General features: G+C 40.3%; 1 protein-coding gene across 1 annotated transcript in view; it reads right to left on the bottom strand.

Annotated features, from left to right (window-relative positions):
- Nucleotides 1-3,021, bottom strand: part of LOC126278516 (luciferin sulfotransferase-like) — a 43,597-nt gene extending 40,576 nt beyond the window's left edge. Inside the window, exon 1 of the mRNA XM_049978681.1 lies at nt 2,964-3,021. The gene's annotated coding sequence lies outside the window, so the exon portion shown is untranslated. The remainder of the gene's footprint in view (nt 1-2,963) is intronic.
- Nucleotides 3,022-17,997: the final 14,976 nt, after the last annotated feature.

Below are 17,997 nucleotides of genomic sequence, written 5' to 3'. Positions count from 1 at the left end.
AACAATACATAAAAGGAAGACAGTTTTTGTTGCCACAAGGATCTCTGAAAGAGGTAATGTAATGACGCTATTGAACGGTAAGTGTCAAATACCAAAAAGAGATATAAACTCTACAATTATGAGCACACGTGCCCTTCGTTACGACGTTTCGAGGCCAAGTGTCAGGCCATAAGAGAGAGAAATATCCCTCTTATAATGGCCGCACATGCTCCGTTTCTCAATCCTCAGAGGTTAACTACCCAAACATAAAATAAGGAAATACAATTTCCCTGTTTTTTGGGAGCTATCAAAGCAGGGTACTTTCTTACACTGTCCGAAAATCAGAGTGGAAACCAAGCAGCAGATATCATTCACTCAGGACAGTTAAAGTCAGGGAACCAGCGCTGTTTAGTAAAACGGGGAGCCCAAGGTATGAGAGAGGGAAGATGAGGCGCATTGTTGGGAGTAATGTACAAACGTCGTGAACCTCAAACAGGTGAAATCCTTTTCTTTCCAAAAATTAGGCATATTCTGTGGCGAACAGCATCAAAACAATAGGTGAAAGTGGTCTCTGCGTCAGTTATTGTCAGTTTTCAAACAGAATTTTTGGAGGCATAAGCTGTTCAGATCTCACAATCTCCTTAAAACTCTGCCACTGTTGCTGCTACAGTACTTGTGTTGCGTATATAGATTTGGGATCCGAACAGTAGAAAACTATATCAGTCTGAATGCTTTTAAATCCACGTCACTTGTTCACTGTATTCATAGCAACCTGCTTCGACTACCTTTCGGAGCCAGCTAAGAAATCTCCGACGACAGCCTCCGCAGCCTAGAACAACCCGTTAAAAATTTTAAAGAAATGTCCTAATGCGGCTTATAATCCATGAATTTTCTACATTTATCCATTTACACTGATTTTGCACAGTGAAAATGCATTGCAGTTATTTAGGTTGCGTTGTTTTTGTTTGACGGGATCTACCAGCTCTTTTCCTTAAGCATTAACGAAGATAGCATTAAGAAGAGAGCCCTAAAGAAAACAGTGTTTGTGAAGAAAGTATTCACCAAGGGGCTATTCAGGAAGGGACAGTTCGCGAAGGGAGTATTCACAAAGGGACTAATCAGTACTGTACTACTCACGAAGTTCACGAAGAACGTATTCACTAAACTGCACTTACAAAGATGCACTTACGAAAAACGTACCTACATAGAGCGTACACACGAAAGGACTGTCGTATGGACAATACTATAATAATATGTGATATTTCAAGTTACTCATATTTTTTCTGCGAGACTACTGTTTCTTATATGTGCATCCAAAGTGAGCTGCTGCAATATATGCTTGGTGCAATACATGGAGATTCTTATTCTGCCTGATTTTTGGAAGCGACTACCTCTTCAACGATGGTTATATAAATCAAATACGCTTACAGATCCACTGAATTTATTTTTATCTGTGTTCTTGGGTTCAACAACATTTTTGATTTGTCACTATCTACACGTTGCACACCATCAGACGTATTATCGGCAAGTGTTTGTTGTTGCGTAGTCACCGTCATAATAGGAATTTGGGTTTCAAGAAGTTGGGAATGGCAGCAGAATTTCTAAATGATTTTAAATAAATTTCGCTATACGATTTGCAAACAACTTCTGCAAGCATTGCAACATTTTACTTGAGTAATTAACTTCTCACAAGGTATCCACATATCGTGACTTACACCCTTTATTTCTTATTCTCATGTTACAGAATAAAGAGTAACAATAAGAGTAACACTTGCGATTCACAACGGCATGCTGAAAAGTAATGTCTCAAATTTTTTATAAGAGAAGTGTAAAGGCTTTTTAAATAAAACAAACGTTATTAACAATCCACATCTTTGCCCATCATGTGTAGATATTTGTTTCGGAACGTAGTCACCCTGACGACGAGCATATTTCACCTAACAACAGACCATTTGCTGACACCGTCAATGCAGAATGTTTGGATTTGTTGGTGCAGACACAACTCTGCTCGTACCGATTTATCTGTATCAAAGTGAAGTTCTCGAAGGCGTTCTTTAAGTTTTGGAAACAGATGCAAATCGCATGGGGCCAAATCGGGACTGAATGAAGGACGATCGATGACAGGAAACATAACGTGTCGGATTGTTGCAGATATCACAGCGCTTGCGTGTAGTCTGGCATTGTCCTGCTTAAGGAGAGGGTGCTATATGTGTTGGCGAACTCTTCGCATTCCAAACTCGATTATAGCACGTTGTTACATTACACAAATGCCACACGCTACAATTCGGAGCACTCTAGGGGCAGCCAATTGCAAATATGTAGACATGTAGACTGTTAATAATGTTTGTTTGTTAACAAAGCTATAAGGGTTTTCACATAAAAAATTCAGGAGCATTACTATCAACTCGGTCTCGTTTGTTTGGTAGCAATGACATTTGACATTCGTAAATGGGGAATGGACTTTCTGTGTGCAATGTTCGTAGCTTCAAGTAGTGAGCTAATGTCTTCTTCCGATAGTTACTAAGTTTTATATTGCACTACCAAGAACTGGCAACCACGTGTTCTGGAACATAACTTCATAGGTTCAAATCTCACTGCATCCTACTTTAGAATGAATTGCGAAAGATGTGACGCTTTGGCGAAAATATAGTAGGAAAAAAATATGACTGGGAATTAGTGATGATGGTTCACACATTTCCAGAAAAAAGACAAAGAGGCGAGGGGGAGGTTAAGAAAGAGCAGTGGGTGTGGAGAGAAAAGTGATGGGTGATAGACGGCAAATTAAGATTCATCGATGTTACTCTTATTCAACCCTCACACACTTCAGTTACACAGTATTTTCATAATCTAAATTTTGTTGCTGAGTGATTATGAAAGAGTTAGCTTCAGATGTGCCCACAGGATCAAGGTATACAACGGTCTTTCGACGAGAGTAAGCCGTTATAGTGTTCCGCAATTGCGAAGAGTGGCGACGTCTTACTTACCTTTCCTCTGTCCCGCTTCACTCTGCAGACACTACTGGGTATCTATTTGAGGCACACTGCCGCTTATTAAACGATTTGTCGATAAGATACGCCGGCGAAAATAGTCGATAAGACGACGCTACATAACACCTAATGAGTCTAAGTGATAAACGAAAATCACCTATATAGTATCGATCATCTTTTATGGCGGACACATGACAAAATCTCTTTTTAACGCTGTTAAGAAATCCGCATGAACAAATATTCAGAACAGTAATTTGAACCCTTCTCCTACGTATAGGATTTCATTGAGCGCGACCTGCGGCACCCACACTCCGCATGAGACGCAACAACGTAAGGCTTGAGGAAAGGGGTCAATCTGTGTCCCATACTAAACTATTACGTTAGGTTGTTATTATATTGGTTTTAGAACACCTACCAGAGTTGTCTGATGCCCAATTCTCACGATTGTCTGTCATCCCGTTGAGCACATGTTAAATCTCTTGATCTCACTCCTTTTAAACTTCCCTCCCCGATCTTTCACATCGACATATTCTCCTTAGGTAATCTGGGTTCATCCCTGCGTTGGGCATGACCATACAACATTAATTGTTTCCGTTCGTTATCAATTGTGAATGACACTACTACATCACGTTACTTTATATATTCTTCACATTGTCAGTTTGGGTGGGGGCGGGGAGGAAGGGTTGGGGGGAGGGCGATCTCCAATGTGTCATAAATGTAGAAAACTTCACAAGCCAAGATCGCTAGAAAGCATTTTTTTATGTTGGGTTTAGATGGAGCTACGCTGTCATCATCGGATCTTATGCTTTAATTTAAAAAAAAGAAAAAAAAAACTTTTTTCAACAAGCTGTCCATCAGTGTTGCAAGTCATAAAAATTTTAAATTATAAAACCCAATTATTACAGTATAGGTTTTTCGAAACCACTCATCCAATATAATGCTTTTTTAGAGATCTTGGTTTATCAAGTTTTCTTCAGCTATCACATCATCATCATGCCTGTTCTGTCTTCTGAATATTCCCAAGGACCGTCTGAACCTGTCAGTTTCTGTGGCATCCATCTTTTAGTCAGAATTTTATAGATAATATATTTCCCTTTCTTTGCTATTTCACTTCTAGAAAGGAATCCATTGAAACAGGGCTGGTCCGTCTCATGTTTGTGCTTCGTCTAAGAATCTTTTGGCGTTCCTGTGTTATAAGCACCCTTCATACTGCCCGGCAAGCATTTTTCTTTTCTCCCAGCAGGCTGACTTCTTCCTTAGTTCCACAGCTTCACGCACGTTCCTGCGTGAATTCTTGGCACTTTGTGTCTACACTCCATCTCAGTGCAAGGGTCGATAGTTATTGGAACATGTCTCGCTTATAAGGCAAGAGACAGTGGCTGATGTCAGCAAGAAGTTTCATATGCCTCCAGCTGTGCGTTCCTGTCGCTTTTATTTCTACGCCCTGTCTCAGCGGCTCAGGGATCCACCGTTATTCCCGAGTTTCTCATTTCTGCCAGGCTACTCGAAATGTGTCCATTCTTAAGAGAGGCGATGCCATCGTCCAGCTTACCCCCCTGCGTGTCTGCAGAGTGCATCTCTGGTGCTCGCCGTATGAGATCCGACTTTCCTCTCGTCCTGGGCCACTGGAGGTGTGAGTCGGTGAACATGGGCACCAGTGGAGGTATCACGGAAAAAATATTGTAGAAGGTCGGTCTGTAACAGTGAGTGTAAAGAACACTCCTGGCGTGACACTTATCCATAGGGGATCTGCATCTTTTTCTTTAATGAATTTGTTGTTGGTGACCAAGCTATGATTAGTACATGACATGTTGTGAAACCAGATTTCCATATTAAGTACTGCTCTTTTTCAAAGGTCTAATATGATGCACTAATGGACCGATTCATTAAATAAAAGTATTAAGAAATTTCTTGGCGTACTAAAAATGTATTCCAGACCAGGAATCGAAATCAGAACTACGGCTTTCAGCTTTATTAGCAAACCTTTCTTACAAAATTTCGTTTAACAAGTAGTAATATTTCCATATAGTTACGCAAGAATAACAAAAAGCGAACTAAACTTATAAATATTTGTGGACATTGTAGCAAATTCACACTTCAGTCTTCATTACTGAAATTGTGGAAGTATACCTTTTTGTTGTGCAGCTTGTTTCTTTTGTATAGTATCGAAGTCTATAAATCCGATTCCTGTATGTTTATTCATATCGACTCCTTTCGGCAGCGGCTGTATTTTTTCCCTTTTGTTCCGCTTTTTTTCTTTTTACAGTTTGATAACTTAGTATTAGTAATTCCAATCCCAAAGAAAGCAGGTGTTGACAGATGTGAAAATAACCGAACTATCAGTTCAATACGTCACAGCTTAAAAAAACTAACACGAATTCTTTACAGATGAATGGAAAAACTGGTAGAAGCCGACCTCGGGGAAGATCAGTTTGGATTCCGCAGAAATGTTGGAACGCGTGAGGCAATACTGACCGTAAGACTTATCTTAGAAAATAGATTAAGGATAGGCAAACATACATTTCTAGTATTTTTGGACTTAGAGAAAGCTTTGACAATGTTGACTGGAATACTCACTTTCAAATTCAAAAGGTGTCAGGGGTAAAATACAGGGAGCGAAAGGCTATTTACAATTTGTACAGAAACCAGATGGCAGTTATAAGAGTCGAGGGGCATGGAAGGAAAGCTGTGGTTGGGTTCGCCGATGACATTGTAATTCTATCAGACACAGCAAAGAACTTGGAAGAGCAGTTGAATGGAATGGGCAGTGTCTTGAAAGGAGGATATAAGATGAACATCAACAAAAGCAAAACGAGGATAATGGAATGTAGTTGAATTAAGTCGGGTGATGCTGAGGGAATTAGATTAGGAAATGAGACACTTAAAGTAGTAAAAGAGTTTTGCTATTTGGGGAGCAAAATAACTGATGATGGTCGAAGTAGAGAAAATATAAAATGTAGACTGGCAATGGCAAGGAAAGCGTTTCTGAAGAAGAGAAATTTGTTAACATCGAGTATAGATTTAAGTGTCACGAAGTCGTTTCCGAAGGTAATTGTATGGAGTGTAGCCACGTATGGAAGTGAAACATGGACGATAAATAGTTTGGACAGGAAGAGAATAGAAGCTTTCGAAATGTGGTGCTACAGAAGAATGCTGAAGATTAGATGGGTAGATCACATAACTAATGAGGCGGTATTGAATAGAGTGGGGAGAAAATGAGTTTGTGGCACAACCTGATAAGAAGAAGGGACCGTTTGGTAGAACATGTTCTGAGGCATCAAGGGATCAGAAATTTAGCCTTGGAGGGCAGCGTGGAGGGTAAAAATCGTAGAGGGAGATCAAGATATGAATACACTAAGCAGATTCAGAAGGATGTAGGTTGCAGTAAGTATTGGGAGATGAAGAAGCTTGCATAGGATAGATTTGCATGGAGAGCTGCATCAAACATCTACATCTACATCTACATGACTACTCTGCAATTCACATTTAAGTGCTTGGCAGAGGGTTCATCGAACCACAATCATACTATCTCTCTACTATTCCACTCCCGAACAGCGAGCGGGAAAAACGAACACCTAAACCTTTCTGTTCGAGCTCTGATTTCTCTTATTTTATTTTGATGATCATTCCTACCTATGTAGGTTGGGCTCAACAAAATATTTTCGCATTCGGAAGAGAAAGTTGGTGACTGAAATTTCGTAAAAAGGTCTCGCCGCGACGAAAAACGTCTATGCTGTAATGACTTCCATCCCAACTCGTGTATCATATCTGCCACACTCTCTCCCCTATAACGCGATAATACAAAACGAGCTGCCCTTCTTTGCACCCTCTCGATGTCCTCCGTCAATCCCACCTGGTAAGGATCCCACACCGCGCAGCAATATTCTAACAGAGGACGAACGAGTGTAGTGTAAGCTGTCTCTTTAGTGGACTTGTTGCATCTTCTAAGTGTCCTGCCAATGAAACGCAACCTTTGGCTCGCCTTCCCGACAGTATTATCTATGTGGTCCTTCCAACTGAAGTTGTTTGTAATTTTAACACCCAGGTACTTAGTTGAATTGACAGCCTTGAGAATTGTACTATTTATCGAGTAATCGAATTCCAACGGATTTCTTTTGGAACTCATGTGGATCATCTCACACTTTTCGTTATTTAGCGTCAACTGCCACCTGACACACCATACAGCAATCTTTTCTAAATCGCTTTGCAGCTGATACTGGTCTTCGGATGACCTTACTAGACGGTAAATTACAGCATCATCTGCGAACAACCTAAGAGAACTGCTCAGATTGTCACCCAGGTCATTTATATAGATCAGGAACAGTAGAGGTCCCAGGACGCTTCCCTGGGGAACACCTGATATCACTTCAGTTTTACTCGATGATTTGCCGTCTATTACTACGAACTGCGACCTTCCTGACAGGAAATCACGAATCCAGTCGCACAACTGAGTCTCAGGACTGAAGGCCACAACAACAACATCTTAGTATGCCGTAACTACTAAAAAAATCTTGTTACGTTTTCACTGAATTTCTGATGTTTCGGTATTTTGCTACGCTATCTAGTAACGTAATACCAGTAATACAAGATTATCTCGTTTTTCTTAGGTATCTCGTAATATTCATAATTAGCCTGTGATGAGTAACGTGGGGTTATACCTCGCCTGTCCACCGCTTTTGCTAACAAACAGAACCCAATGGAGTTGATGTCATACGGAGTGACGCTGGAAGTGTACGATCCGACCCTGCTTGCAAGTGTGAATCAAGCAGTCACCTTCAACCCCGATTAACCGAAGATAATGATAGGGATATAATTGAGCGGGAATCGAAGTAAAACAGTTATAACACTGGGAAAAGCCGAAATTCAACTCCTTAATTACAATATACTGCGCATTGAAGATTTACAAAGCAACACAACACGAGATACTGAAATCGGGAGGAAAGAGTGCACCACTCTTCGACAACGACTTCACATAATATCAGCCATCAATAATAAAGTAAGTGTTATAAAAATATAATGAATGAAGCACCTATAAGGCTGAGGAGAGTGAGAGAAAGAGAGAGAGAGATAAACGGTAGCAGTAAAGAGCAACAGTGAAGCATGATGGCGATGCACCTTGCCTGTAGTCCGTAGCGTCTCACCGTGTTATGCCGAAGGCAGCTGGAACTTGTACACGAGATTCTCTCTGATGGACACGGGCGCTCCGGAACACTGACAAAAGAGAGGCTGAGCGACTCTCTTGTAGTTGCTGTTATGGTCAATCCAGAGACAGGTTTGATGCAGCTCTCCATGCTACTCCATCGTGTGCAAGTTTCCTCATCTCCCAGTACCTACGGCAATCTACATCCTTCTCAATCGGCTTACTGTATTCATCTCTTGGTCTACCCCTACGATTTTTACCCTAGACACTGCCTTCCAATACAAAGTTGGTGATCCCTTGATGCCTCAGAACTAGTCCTGCCAACCGATCCTTTCTTCTAGTTAATTTGTGCCACAAATGTCTCTTCCCCCCAATTATACACAATACCTTCTCATTAGTTGTGTGGTCTACCCATCTAATCTTCAGGATTCTTCCATGGCACCACATTTCGAAAGCTTCTATACGCTTCTTGTCTAAAATATTTATCGTCCACGTTTAACTTCCATACATGGCTACACTCCATAAAAATACTTTCAGAAACGACTTCCGGACATTTAAATCTATACTCGATGTTAACAAATTTCTCTTCTTCAGAAACGCTTTCTTATCATTTGCCAGTCTACATTTTATATCCTCTCTACTTCGACCATCATCAGTTATTTTGCTCCCCAAATAGCAAAACTCCTTTACTACTTTAATCGTCTCACTTCCTAATCTAATTCTCTCAGCATCACCCGATTTCATTCGACTACATTCCATTATCCTCGTTTCGCTTTCGTTGATGTTCATCTTACACCCTCCTTTCAAGACACTGTCCATTCCGTTCAACTGCTCTTCCAAGTCCTTTGCTGTCTCTGACAGAATTACAATGTTATCGGTGAACCTCAAAGTTTTTATTTCTTCTCCATGGATTCTAATTCCTACTCCGAATTTTTCTTTTGATTCCTTTACTGCTAGCTCAATATACAGATTGAATAACATCGGGGATAGGCTACAACCCTGTCTCACTCCCTTCCCAACCACTGCTTCCCTTTCATGCCTCTCAACTCTTATAACTGCCATCTGGTTTCTGTACAAATTGTAAGTAGCCTTTCCTTCCTTGTGTTTTCCTCCTGCCGCCTTCACAATATGAAAGAGTATTCCAGTCAACATTGTCTGAAGCTTTCTCTAAGTCTACAAATGCTACAAACGTAGGTTTGCCTTTCTTTAATTTATTTTCTAAGATATGTAGTGGGGTCACGTGTTCCAACATTTCTACGCAATCCAAACTGATCTTCCCCGAGGTCGGCTTCTACCAGTTTTTCCATCCGTCTGTAAAGAATTCGTGTTAGTATTTTGCAGCCGTGACTTATTAAACTGGTAGTTCGGTAATTTTCACATCTGTCAACACCTGCTTTCTTTGGGATTGGAAGTATTATATCTTCTTGAAGTCTGAGGGTATTTTGACTGTCTCATATATCTTGTTCATCAAATGGTAGAGTTTTGATGGGCCTGTCCCTCCCAAGGTTATCAGTAGTTCTAGTGGAATGTTGTCTACTCCCAGGACCTTCTTTCGACTTAGATCTTTCAGTGCTCTATCAAACTCTTCACGCTGTATTATATCTCCCATTTTATCTTCATCTATATGCTCTTCCGTTTCCATAATATTGTCCTAAAGTACATCGCCCTTGTATAGCCCCCTCTGTATATTCCTTCCATCTTTCCACTTTCCCTTCTTTGCTTAATACTATATTTCCATCTGAGCTCTTGATATTCATGTAAGTGGTTCTCTTTTTTCCAAAGGTCTCTTTAATTTTTCTGTAGGCAGTATTTTCTTACCCCTAGTGATATATGGCTCCAAACCTTACATTTGTCCTCCTGCCATCCCTGCTTAGCCATTTTGCACTTCCTGTCTATATCATTTTTGATACGTTTCTATTCCTTTTTGCCTGCTGCATTTACTGAATCTTTATATTTTCTACTTTCATCAATTAAACTCAATATTTTTTCTGTTACCCAATAATTTCTACTAACCCTCATCTTTTTATCTACTTGATCCTCTGCTGCCTTCAGTATCTCATTCCTCAAAGGTACCCATTCTTCTACTGTATTTCTTTCCCCCATTCGTCTCAGGTGTTCCCTGATGCTCTCCCTGAAACTCTCTGCAACCTCAGGTTCTGTCAGTTTATCCTTCCCATCTTCTTAAATTCCCACCTTTTTGCCGTTTCTTCAGATTTAATCTACAGTTCATAACGAATAGATTGTGGTCAGAGTCCACATCTGCCCTTGCAAATTTCTTACAATTTAAAACCTGGTTCCTGAATCTCTGTCTTACCATTGTATAATCTATTTGAAACCTTACAGTATATCCAGCCCTCTTCCATGTATACAACCTTGTTTCATGATTCTTGAACCAAGTGTAAGCTATGATTAAGTTATGGTATTTGTAAAATTCTACCAGGCGGCTTCCTGTTTCATTCCTTATCCCCGTTCCATGTTCACTTACTACGTTTCCTTCTCTTCCTTTTTCTGCTAGCGAATTCCAGTCACCCACGACCATTAAATTTTCTTCGTCATCTGCGGAGCTAGTTGGCATATAAATTTGTACTACTGTCGTGGGAGTGGGCTTCATGCCTATCTTGGCCACAATTATGCGTTCACTTTGCTGTTTATAGTAGCTTACCCGCACTCCTATTTTTTTTATTCATTATTAAACCTACTCATACATTACCCCTATTTGATTTTGTATTTATTATCCTGTAGTCACCTGACCAGAAGTCTTCTTCCTCCTGCCACTGGACTAATTCCCACTATATCTAACTTTAACCTATCACTTCCCTTTTTAAATTTTCTAACCTACCTGCCCTTTTAAGGGACCTGACATTCCACGCTCCGATCCGTAGAACGCCAGTTTTCTTTCTCCTGATAACGACACCCTCCTGAGTAGTCCCCGCCCGGAGATCCGAATGGGGGATTATTGTATCTCCGGAGTATTTTACCCAGTAGGACGCTATCATCATTTAATTATACAGTAAAGCTACATGCCCTCGGGAAATGTTATGGCTGTAGTTTCCCCTTGCTTTCAGCCGTTCGCAGTATCAGCACAGCAAGACCGTTTTGGTTAGTGTTACAAGGCCAGATCCGTCAATCATCCTGACTGTTGCACTTTCAACTACTGAAAAGGCTGCTGCCCCTCTTCAGGAACCCCACGTTTGTCTGGCCTCTCAATAGATACCCCTCCGCTGTGGTTGTACCTACGGTACGGCTATCTGTATCGCTGAGGCACGCAGCCATATTTAAAAACTTCGTCCCAGCAAGAAAACAGCAGGCTGTCAGTGTGCCCACTGTTGTCTGTTGTCTCCTTAAGTGACTGTTCCTGCAAAAAGCTACGTATCTTACCAGGGTGTTCTGAGGGACCTGTCCAGGTGCTAGGTTGCCATTAAGTGGCTGGTCCCAACCGCCAACTATCGCTCAGCAACCACTGCACAGTAGGTGTCCTTCTCCAAACCAAGGAGCCTCTCTAATAGTCGCCGCCATCTTGGTTACCACTAACAGTTGTAACCTGAAAGGCGATGCGCTAAAATTGACCAGGTTCAATGTGACTCCTATACAAAGAGAATAATGTGTAGCAATCTCCATCTCACTCTCGTCTTGGGCACGCACAGTAACTTGGGAAACAAGTATTTTAATTTTTTGATAGCTTAATTCCCTTATAAAATGTAGTAGCGCAGTACTACGCGTTATTTTTCATTTTTGGGTGCCATGCTTCATTCAGAAATAGTATATTTCCATTTAATTAAAATATGAGATGCGACCCCCATTATATCTGCCACTTTGTTTCGATACTTTTCTTATAGCTGATGTGTCTCATTTATCGGTCTGTGCATCATTGTCTCTTGAGATTAGCATTTGTGTGAGGGTCTAGATTGAAGAATTTTCTAGGTGATGCAGATGAAGACTGGGGGCTCAGTTTTAGGGGGCAGAGCAGTAGGGGATCACCGTTACTGTCTCTTTTTCATCCCTCACTCCTCCTCCCCCTCGCTGTCAACCTCACTTTTGAGAATAATAACAGTATTGTTTTACATATATATAGAGCAGAGTATATACATATGCGTGTGTGACTGGGATCTCTTTCCAGACCTGTTGTTCAATTTCAGCCAAATTCTGCACAAAAACAGCTGGCTTCACGAGTGTCAGCACTGTGCATTTTATAACCTCCTTGTACAATAGGGGCAGAGATACGGACAAAAACGTGTTTTTCACACCCCTAGCATATAGTTTGCTTTGTGAAACAGGATTATTGTGTGGGAAAAGTGTTGGTCTGTCAAATCAACCTGCTTTTGAGGGGCAAGAAATTGTTTTCTTGTCGCTGAATGCAGACTGACCAATAAGACAGGCATGTCATGTTGTAGTAGCATCAGCCCACTTTGCATAGCGGTCAGTACATCATGTCCCAATAAGTTATTTTCAGACACCCCATGTGTAGCCCGCCGCGTTGTGGGAGTAGCATCAGCCTGATTAATTGAATTGTATTATAGATGCTAAACATGCCAGTAAGCATTGATGGGGACAGAGTGAGATGGAGAGATGAGGAGATGAAAAGAGCAAGAGGGAGGAGAAGATAGGAAGAGGAGGAAATGCATGATGCAAGTGAAAGGTGTACAGGGGTAATGGGCAGGTTGGAAAGGGTGGAAGCGGAGATGGAAAGAGAGGGGAGAAGGTGGATATGGTCAGAGGGGGTGGGAGGAAGACATAGTCAGAGAGACATGTGGAGCAAGTGGACAAGCAAAGGGGGAGGAGGATATGAAGAGACGGAGAGTGGGAACAGTTGATAGATAAGGTGGTGGATCAGGTGGTCAGACAGCGGGAGAAAGAGGTCGACAAGGAGCCTGGCAGGAGGAGATGTGTTCAATATGCGTGTCAAATGCAATGCAGGCGAAACGATCAGCAAAGGGCTAGTATAATTATAACACAAACTAAGAGCAAATAAACGAATTGGGAAGTGTACCAACATTTATCTGTATATGAGGAAAGAAAAATCTCCACATTAAAAGTACAGAACCAACCAGATTAACTAGGCAGGTCGTGGGATTCTATTAATCTTGCAGTAAAGATAGAACATAACAATGAAATTGATAGGTGTAATAACAGAAGTTCAAAATAGCCAGGATAACAACTTGATGTACCAGAATAAAACTTTTTTGTAGCAACTTGTCTAATAAGCTTAAAAGAGCCCATTCTTGGAAAACGAAAATAGTGTGAACACAAATAAAAAGCTAAAACAAAACTCAGAATGTGCACTTTGCTCTACACAGTAGTTTCCTTAAGTCACGAAAGTGAATAGTAATTAAAAATTGTTAAGTTGCCATAAAATACTAATAATAATAAATTTTCGTCACTGAAGAGTACATTGCTTCAGCATTATATCCAATAAATGGCAGTTCGGAAAAATTTAAGTTGCAAAAGCATCTGTGCGAAAATCTGAGAAGTACATGTTTTACATAATTACTTAACGTCCTGTTGTACCAACAAATTCTTACAACATTGATGGAGTCAAAATTTACACAATACAAAACCGAAGAATGTGCTAAACATTGTCAGTATTTCACTAAATGGTTTCATTGTGGACACAGATTCAACTTGCTGCGGTTTTCCGGCTTTATGTGTGAACTCACGAAACATGCCACAAATTATTGTTGGCAGCTAGTACAGTCAGCCTGTGAATGTGCTCCTTCACCAGGCTGGAATGATACCGTTAGGGCCCTCACGAAAGCAGCTACAAAGTATGAAACTTGCAGGCAGATTAAAACTGTGTGCCGGACCGAGACTCGAGCTCGGGACCTTTGCCTTTCGCGGGAAAGTGCTCTACCAACTGAGAAACCCAAGCACGACACCCGACCCGTCCTAACAGCTCTGCTTCTGCCAGTACCTCGTCTCCTACCTTCCAAACTTTACAGAAGCTCTCCTGCACACCTTGCAGAACTACAACTCCTGAAAGAAAGGATATTGCGGAGACATGGCTTATCCACAGCAGGAGAGCTCCTGTAAAGTTTGGAAGGTAGAATACGAGGTACTGGCAGAAGTGGAGCTGTGAGGACGGGACGTGACTCGTGCTTGGGTAGCTCAGTTGGTGGTTCAAATGGTTCAAATGGCTCTGAGCACTATGGGACTCAACTGCTGTGGTCATCAGTCCCCTAGAACTTAGAACTACTTAAACCTAACTAACCTAAGGACATCACATACATCCATGCCCGAGGCAGGATTCGAACCTGCGACCGTAGCAGTCGCACGGTTCCGGACTGCGCGCCTAGAGCCACGAGACCACCGCGGCCGGCTCAGTTGGTGGAGCACTTTCCCCGCGAAAGGCAAAGGTCCCGAGTTCGAGTCTCGGTCCGGCACACAGTTTTAATCTGCCAGGAAGTTTTATATCAGTGCGCACTCCGCTGCAGAGTGAAAATCTCATTCTGGAAACTACAAAAAATTCTGAGTTAAACATAAGAGTAAGTATTGGAATTCCTTCCAATTTTTAAGTTTCCTTGCTACTTTATTCTCCAAAAGCTAGTTAATACTATTCATTTTTCTTGTACTAGTGGGTATCATGGCGGGGGTGAAAGCTATATGGAAGAATAGGCAACAAGACCACTAGAGGCGCTAATGATGAAACGAAGCTGGAACTGACCAATGAGAACTGTCCAAAGACGGGTGTTGATAATCTATCGTCTTGCTCTGTATTGAAGTCTACGGTTACAGTCGTCTTTGTATTTGTTTAATAGCTACATATTACTGCTCTACATTATTAACATTCTTTTACATTAAATTTCATAAAGTTCACTGTGAAATAGAAGAGGTTTCCTGTTGAAAAAAGTCCACAATTAATCCTAAGGCAATAGTTTAATTTTCAGTAAATAATCTCATAACCTATAAATGAAATGAATTCTCTTCCATTATGAATTAAGCTGTGTAGTTTCCGTTTGTTTATTTAAATAAATTTTATGCGTCAGTAGTAGTTTTATTTAATGAAGAATTTTATGTTTTTTTCAGGATATTCAACACAAGAAATTGGCATTGAAATAGTCCTGTTCATCTGTTCACCTGTACATCTGGATATTACTGGGTTCAATGGAGAAAGTTAGCAACAAGCATTTCTATAGGTTTCCAAAACAACCTCAAGAGTTGCTTCTGAAGTGGAAAAGTGTTTGTAAACTGTTACCTGACGTGTTCTGTGCTATTTATTTTGTATGTGAAGATCATTTATGAATAAAACTAAACAGGGGTGTGTTTCAAAAACATGTGGCAGTTTTTTCTTGTGAAATTGCTAATATGAGTAGTGAATTTGGTGAGACTGTTGTTAGCAGTGATTTGGACCTACCAAACAACTGTGGTGCTATGGCAAGTGTTCATTACACAGCTGCCGATACCAGAAATGAAACTGATGTTAATGAACTACAAAGCTTTACTTGTCCTGTGGTAAATAGTTCTCATGAAGCTGTTAGTACGAGAAGTGGATCAGTTGAAACTGGTGTTAATAGTGAATTAGGCCTACCAGGCACTAGCAATGCTATGGAATATCTTTACTATAGATGTGCCAATACCAGAAGTGAAACTCGTGTTAGTGAAATACCTAGCACTAGTTCTACTGAGCAGAGTGAATCACTGAGTGATGCCCCTCTTCAATTTTTTATCTTCCCCTCAAAATGGATCTGCAGATGGTGAGTACATATTCTTATCTGAAACATTTCATAATGAGGAAAGTTGGTTTTAAGTACAGGGTGTTCAAAAGCAGACTTAATTCCAAGAACATTAAAAGTGTACAAGATTCATAGGAATCGCTTATAAGACTATCAAAACTGAAAGCAAAGCTACATCATGAAAAATCAGAACTAAAAACACTCAAAGATTTGCGTGACAGCAGTACTTTCTCTTTCATAGAAACTAATTTAAATTCTGTCTCCAAAGATTTCATAAACAGCCAGTTAAGAAATGTTCACCGATCAGGAAATGCAAGGTGATGGATATCTGAGGACAAAGTATTCTCTTTATCCTTATACAAACGAAGTCCCCACATATACATACATTTGTCAGTTCATTTTTATCTTCCTTCTGTGAGACATCTGAACAAGGGTTGAATACTTCTATGATTAATGTAATAAAAGCAGAAGTTGTCACAGTGAACAACAGTGATGTTGTTTGATGAAATGTCTTTGGAGACAGGGTTGTATTATGATGCATGCAAATAAGATATTTCAGGTTTTCAAGATTTAGGGCATTTAGGGAGGTCAAATGTACAAGAAAACCATGCATTAGTTTTCATGGCTAGAGGCATACATAAAAACTGGAAGCAGGTTGTTGATTACTTCATTCAGAACTCAGTTTCAAGTACCACTTTACAAAGTCTTATTAGCTATGTCATAAGGCAACTACAAGAAATAGGGCTAAAGGTAGTTTGTACAATTTGCGACCAGGGTGCAATTAACCAGAGATCAGAGAAGGAACTCTCCTGTGAGAAGTCTACTGAGTCCAGTCCATTTAAGTTTTTAGTTAGTGTTGAATATATTGCAGTAATTTATGATGTCACATATCTATTGAAGAATACTAGAAATGGTCTGCTAGGAAATAAAATCCAGCTTGGTTTTAAAAAAGACGCCAGTTTTGAATATATTCAGAGAGCTTCTCTTCTGGATCAGCAGAAGATGTTGTTGAAGTCACTACCAAAACTATAGAGGAATCATTCTGAATTTAAGGATTCTTTTGCTAAAATGAAAGTAAGGTAGCTGTAGCCCAGATTAGTCACACAGTTGCTGCAGTTACTGAAACTTACGTGGCATTTAATATCTTACTTGTTGAGGCAACATACACTGCATAATTTGATGAAAAGATGGATTGCTTATTTGATTCATTTAACAGTTCCCATTTTTATCCACAAGATGGCAAATCTTGTAAGTGTGCCCTCTCTGCAGAGTCCCCACATATTGAAATGTGGTACAGGCTGTTACAGGAAATGTAAAATGGGAAAGTGCTAGAGCAAGGCACAGGGATAGATAAGACAAACCTTCATAAGTGCGTGGCAGACTACAATAAGATCACTGATATTCGTTTGAAATAGATTAAAAATAGCTTTAATTTTTTAAGCATGAGGGCTTTCAGTCTAGACCCACTGCAGAATGTATTTTGTTCTGTGAGGGAGCATGGTGTTGCAAAACACCAATCCAACTACCTTTCAGTTCAAAGCTGCATTGAAAATAGTTGTAGTCAATAACATATCCATACCTGTAAATTCACTACGTAATTGTGAGGATGATAGACGCATGCCATTAAGCAGTTTAAGGCAGTTTTTGGGAGCAGATGATAAAAGCTTTCTCGATTCCAAAACAGACAATTTCATTATTGATCAAAGTGCTTTATACAGTGCTCTTTCTTGTAATGAAGCTGCTCCTGCTGCTGCTGCTGCTGCTGGTGGTGGTTGTGGTGGTGATGGTGAAGGGGTTGATGTAACAAATTATAGACAAGCGCTACCATATGTAGCTGGTTACATTGTATGAGACATTGGTGTAACACCTGAAATCAACGGTAGTGACTGTAAAACAACTCTGTTCACACCAACACCCATGGAGCATCATTTATTTACAATTTTAAAGTGATGTGATGCTTTAAACCCACAATTATTGTATGCTAGTGAAAGATTAACGTCCTTCATAGTCAGTTATATGGATTTTTAGATAAATGTGGACATCAGGAAAAATTGGAGAATTTACTGTTTAAGTTCCCAGAGGAAATAACATTTTCCAAAGCCCATTTTTGAACAATATATTTTAAGAAAATATGTATCTCTTTTGATTTAGAAGTATGTGAGAGATTGGAAACACACCATCCGTAATAAAGGACTTCATGTTGTTAAAAACAAAATTAGTAAAA

The sequence above is a fragment of the Schistocerca gregaria genome, chromosome 6 (genome assembly GCF_023897955.1).
Source record: "Schistocerca gregaria isolate iqSchGreg1 chromosome 6, iqSchGreg1.2, whole genome shotgun sequence".
In the NCBI taxonomy this organism is placed as follows: Eukaryota; Metazoa; Arthropoda; class Insecta; order Orthoptera; family Acrididae; genus Schistocerca; species Schistocerca gregaria.
This window is presented reverse-complemented; position numbering and strand designations above follow the sequence as displayed.